This window comes from Ostrinia furnacalis, unplaced genomic scaffold, assembly GCF_004193835.3.
Source record: "Ostrinia furnacalis isolate ACB-3 unplaced genomic scaffold, ASM419383v2 OfSCF6681, whole genome shotgun sequence".
NCBI lineage: Eukaryota > Metazoa > Arthropoda > Insecta > Lepidoptera > Crambidae > Ostrinia > Ostrinia furnacalis.
The window spans coordinates 246,077-252,266 of NW_021136920.1; positions in this window are offsets into that span (position 1 = coordinate 246,077).

Consider the following 6,190-nt stretch of genomic DNA (forward strand, 5'->3'; position numbering starts at 1 on the left):
CAACTCCGCAAACCAAAATCCAATACCATTAGTAGTAAAATTAGGAGGCAGTAAGTAGTAAACGTCTCAGATATTTATGTCTGTACCTGGAACAAGGAAAACAAGTCGTTAGAAACACTCGTTATTGGGTTACTAAAGTTTATCTTATAACGGAAACTTTTGTAGATTTATAGGTTAACCCTTAGAAAACACTTTTTGGGATAGTAAGTACTTAGTTACTGACAAAATTGTGTTTTAAGAGAGATTTACAAGAGGTTAAGTTTTGAATTCTATTTTTATATCTATACTAATATTATAAAGCTGAAGAGTTTGTTTGTTTGTTTGTTTGTTTGTTTGTTTGTTTGTTTGTTTGGTTGAACGCGCTAATCTCAGGAACTACTGGACCGATTTGAAAAATTATTTTTGTGTTGGATAGCCCGTTAGTTCCTGAAGGCTTTAGGCTATATATCATCACGCTAAGACCAATAGGAGCGGAGCACCAATGAAGAATGTTTCAAATCAGTGATTTTTTTCCTTTTGAGAGCTGACGCTGCGTAAACGGTTAAAGTTTCGCAAAAATCATGTATGACAGAATTGTTCCCCTTTAAAAGTTCTAAAAAAAAGTCCGCGATAGCATATGTCTATCTTTTAAGGTTGGCTCATAGTAATCCTTTTTATGCAAAAAGAAATCTGTTTTAAATTAATGCATTATTTGCGCAGGTTTTTTCATAAACATGATATTAATCCTTATCCAAATAAATAAGTTATTCATCACAAGTATTTAATTTTAAACATACTTGGCCTTTACACCATTCGATTTCAATAAATATCTTAGAAGATATCGCAGTTTTAAAATATCATCGCAGTCCCATCAAAAACAATACTTGTCAAAAAAACCAAGTCTCGCAACTCAGTTGTTCTACGGTAAAAAGTTGTGAGATCCATGTAATACCAAGTCCAGGCCAGGAAATCTTTAACGTTTTACATAAATATATTGACTTGGCCATCGCATGAAAACACGTGTAAATTAAATTATTTAGTGCGATGGCCAAGTCAATAATTTATGTAAAACGTTAAAGATTTCCTGGCCTGGACTTGGTATTACATGGATCTCACAACTTTTTACCGTAGAACAACTGAGTTGCGAGACTTGGTTTTTTTGACAAGTATTGTTTTTGATGGGATTTATTTAATACGGGCCATTCCATTCCCGCGTTTTGTAACCGCGTTTGACAATTAAACGCGTTTTGCGTTCACTTGACGCGTACAGGAGGTCAAAGTTTAACAGTTGGATAGCAAATATCAATCTTATTTTCAGTGGCATAGTTACCAAAGTCAAAATGTAACACTGCTTATTGTACTTGACGGAGCAGAGCAATTAAATGCGTGATGTATGTGCGCTGTTAAATTTTGCGTCGGTTAAAATGGCGACTAAGCCTCATTAGGGGGTTAGGATAAATGCGTAGATGTAAAATAACTTTGACGGCGCATTCTGCTTCGTTGATCCTAATGTTTGAATGATAGGAAGATTTAACACGTTGAGTGCGAAACCAGGTCCATAGACTTTGTGTACGTCTCGCTTACCGTGCGGCTAAGAAAATTATAATCTTCCTTGTCGTGCGAAAGGCATAACTTCAATTGGGTCCGGTGTAGGAAATTGATGAATATATATCTATGATGTATTCTTAAAATAGAATCCAATGATGTACCTACCTTAATACCAGGTTTTTAGACCTGGTACCGCACGGAAGTAATAAAATGTCTTCACAATGCGAAACCAGGTCGAAGCACCTTGTACCCTGCGCACCTGGTACCGCACCCCACGCTAGCTTCGTGCAGCCAGTGTTGCCTCGCATTCGTAAGAAACGCACATGTCGACATGGCGTCAAGAGAAACAAACAAAATCAAAACTGCAAATTGATTATATTTTTTTACAATCATGTCATGTTAAAGACTATCATACTCTAGGGGCCTCGACTTAACCTCGGAGTTGGTGCCCGCTGCGTGCGCTCGCCTAACAATGCATAGTAATGCATGACGGTCAGTCATGCCGCGGGCACCTGCTTGCGCTGTATACATAAACTCATTTTCGCGCGAGAGTTTTGGCGGAGGCCTTTGAGGTAGTGGGAGTAGTCTTGAGGAAAAGCTCCTTCTCCCACGGCCAGTGGCATGCAAGCTTGGTGATTCTAGCACCTGTAGGAAAATAAAAAAAAAGTTTACCAATAATACTGCGGTAGGTGTAGTTTTCGATTTCGTTGTAAAAAGATAATACCACCGATCAAAGGCCGAGCTGCATATTCATAAAATATAAGAAAAATTTATTTTTATGTTTATTAATTTAACCTTTAAGATTTAAAATTTAAATTTAACATTTAAAAATCGAATGAGAACGTTTTCGACTTCTCCGCGGACGAAGTCGCGGGCAAAAGCTATTTGTAAAATAATTAGACTAAATTATTAAAAGTGCCTACCCAAAGTCATTATTCCACGCGGACGAAGTCGCGGGCACAGCTAGTTTTATATATAAAAACAAAAAAAAAATCAGCAAGTCGATTATCAATTAATTAAAATTTTATAAAACAGACAACAATAGAAGAGCTTAGATCTAAAGTAGCCAAACAATTAATTGAAAAAAAAAATGCTCAAAAATGGTACCGTGGTTTAGCTAAGTAAATGTGTACGCTTATTTCAAAAATGTCACAAACCTGCTTTAGTACTGATACTAAAATAGCTACTTTAGGCATTTAGTGTCAGATTTTACCTCCGTACGGCAATTTTTTATCTGGGGGCACGGCAGTGCCCCCACCAAGTCGAGCAAAAAAGCGGCACGGCCGTACCATTCTTTTCTCGAAGCAATTCAGGCCATTTTCGACCGCCTGTAACTTCGTTGTGGANTATTAACATGAAGCCAAAAATAAAATTAATATATCTTAAATATTACAAGGTCTTTAAGCCTTGTGCCGTCACAATGTAAGTTTTAATACCAGGTTTATTGACCTTGTACCGAAGGAATGGAAAGTATTATAAAGTTACTGCCGCAGCAAAGGTGTTAATAAACTTAATTTTCCTTCCGACTACCTCTCTCACCTATTGTAACTGTTCGTTATAAATTTCTACTCATAAAGCACCACATTCAAGTGACAGGACCTTATACTCCAGAGTGCCAATCTTTCTTAAGTTCACTATGCTTCACTGTTATAACCACTATCGAGTGATAGTTTAACTTTACACGCCAGTACCGTCACACGCGTAAATACCGTAACGTTTAAAATTACCAAGCCACGTGAACGACTTGAAGCCACGATAGCCGAACGGTGAAGAGGTCGGACTGGCCGACTCGTGATCCGAAGAACGCGGGTTCGAATCCCGCCGCCATTCGACTATTATGTATATTGTGGTGACTATTATGTATATTGTGGTTATTGTGGCTCACTCGTGACACAAGCACAAGTTTATTACGAGGGGCTAACGGGAGTATTTAATAATTATTACTAATCTAAAAAAAACTGTAAATATTTTCAGTCACTGGGACCGAATCCATTCAGTTTACTACTCGGGGTCATCGTCTCAAAAAACTAACTTTAAGAACTAGTAAAAAAGTGTGCCACTTTTTCCTTCTCTCTCTGCCACTACCTGGGTGATCCAAAGCCTTGAAACTTTCAAATGATACTCAAGTTTGTTGAAAAGGCTTAGCTGCTATACTTGTTCTGAAGGCTGGGTTGTTGCCGAACTTTGAGACGGGTTTTTAGTTACATCAGAGCTGAATATTAAGGCGCTATTACAAAACAAGCGTAACACCTAAGTTTGCTTTTACACTTAAGATTGTACCACCCTTAATGATCTAAAGATGAATTATTTTTTATCTTAGCACAGCATCAAATAGTTTTTGACACCAAAGTTCGCAACACGACTTTGATAGGAATAAGGTTATGTTGTGGACTTTTTGGCCACTTTGGGTGTCAAGAACTATTTGACGATGACTGTGCACAAGCCCTAAAAGTAGAAGGACTACTGGTTACAATTCATATTTTAATGGGAGATTGGTTGGCAGTATTTTGGGCGCGAATGGTAAGCTACACTCGAAAACAACCTCCGCGTATGAAGTCACTGACACTCTAGTTATCCAAACATTAATAAACCCGAATGTAAGTTAATAAAATTAAAAACACTTCTCACGAGTGTATTTCACACGTTAAAGCGAATACCGCTGAAAATCAGCCCCCAACCGCCACTGATATGGCAACTGTTCTAATTAAACCGCCAAATTCGCGGCAGAAGCGCCGACGCGCTAATATAATCAAGCCAGTATAAACCGGTCTAAACCAGTTTAATATCAAGAGGGGATATCTCAACTTTTCAACGCGGTCGGGCGTTTCAACTTACAACCGTGGTGGATTAACAGCGGTGTGTATTCAGCTTTACGTCGGCCGTGTTTGCTGGGCGGGCGCAATTTTGCATCTACACTGTTCTTTCGGAGTTACACTTGAGACAATTAGTGAAACGTTTCATAAATTACATTGTCCTATATTGTGATCAAACTACCGAAGTCCAGATAGTAAGATAGTCTAGGAACATTAAGCTAACATCAAGCCTCCAACGTCTGTGGAGTGTAGACGAAATCGTACATTTACTTTTGGTATATTTGAGAGAGCGAGAGGCGACAAAATGATCTAATGATGATGATGATGCTTGCTTTGTTGACAGCGAACGCAATGAACTATTATGATGTGTGTAGGTACTTGCGTGACTGTAGGTAGGTACTTGCAAACCATGTCCATCTACCTCTCACAAAGAACATTGTATTATTTACCAGGTTTGGCACGTAAAATAAAATATTTTTTTAATTAGGTATGATCGTGTAATTCGTGTTTTAAAAAAAAACATGCAACGCGCCGGTTGTAAAGTAATTAAGGACCTAAATTTTAACAGGCATTTTAATTAAAGCCTAAGATTTTTAATTACACATTAAACGCTTAAAAGATGGCTTGCGTCAAATTTCAGAATAATTATAAATTTTAGTTTAAAAAGAGCTGACGCTAACGACTTTTTGTCTCCAAAGTTTCATTTATATCGAAGTTTGGCAAAAAATTAAGTCTAGAAAGAATTTCGTCTAGAAACTTGACGCTTAAGAACTTGTTTGACAAATACCAACTGAGAGAATAATTTTAATATGAGAAATTTTTCATTATGTACGTTAAGTTTTGGCTGATTGCGATCCCTATCTTACTGGGAATTCTTTGAAAGTGATTTTTTTCCAGTAAATAGAGCTTTCTTTCCAAACTTTGTGATAGTGATTCTTCTTCATATTGTCTAAATCAAGTGACAGATTACTGCGGCCTATTTATATCCAGACTCTAAAATGTCTAAAATAGAAAGGTTTTTGAAACTAAACGTCATTAACTGAACTATCTGCTCATCCCAAATCTTTACATTGACCAATTACCACCAAAAGTAAACGTATCAGATGACCCGAAAGTTCAGACCTCTGACGGCCAGAACCAGTGTCCGCCACGAATCGACAGAATCGGGGCCAAAGTTCAGGGAAAACTAATTTAATTATTTCAATGGACGAAAGTCCGGACGGGCCGCACATAAACCGGGCCGGGACAAATTGAAACGGGCCAGAACCGGTTATATCTACCGGGAAACCGGGTACTCGGCGCATCGTAACGCTGACAATGTGTTTATCAAGATTTGGAAGACGATTGGCGCGGTCTCTGCTACGGGCCAAATGAGGGACAAGTTTTACCAACCGAGTGAACTCTGTGTCTGCGGATTAAGGTTCCTTTTTGCTTCTTTCAATGTCAGCTGTACAAGTTTTATCTTGTGGAAATTGAAAAGGCGTTGCTTTCAACGGCTAAGTCATTGTCTGGTGCGGGGAATTCCCCCGGAAATGTATTCAGGAGATTAAGGTGGCTTGAATGGTTGTGACGCAATCAGTTCAAGATAAAAATCAGTTAAAAAGAGTCATGTTGTAACTGTTTAGCATTAGATATCATTAACAACTAGCTGTGCAAAACTTTGTCACAGAAAAAACAATTTAAAACTATTTATGTCCTTTCCCGGGATTCACTGTCTGTACCTTTAATTAAAATCAGTTTAGTGCTTCAGGTGTGAAAGTGTAACACACAAATAGATAAGAGTTACTTTCGCATTTATAATATTATTAGGGGTGTAAACCAAGAAAACTAATATTCATTCTTCCATCTCA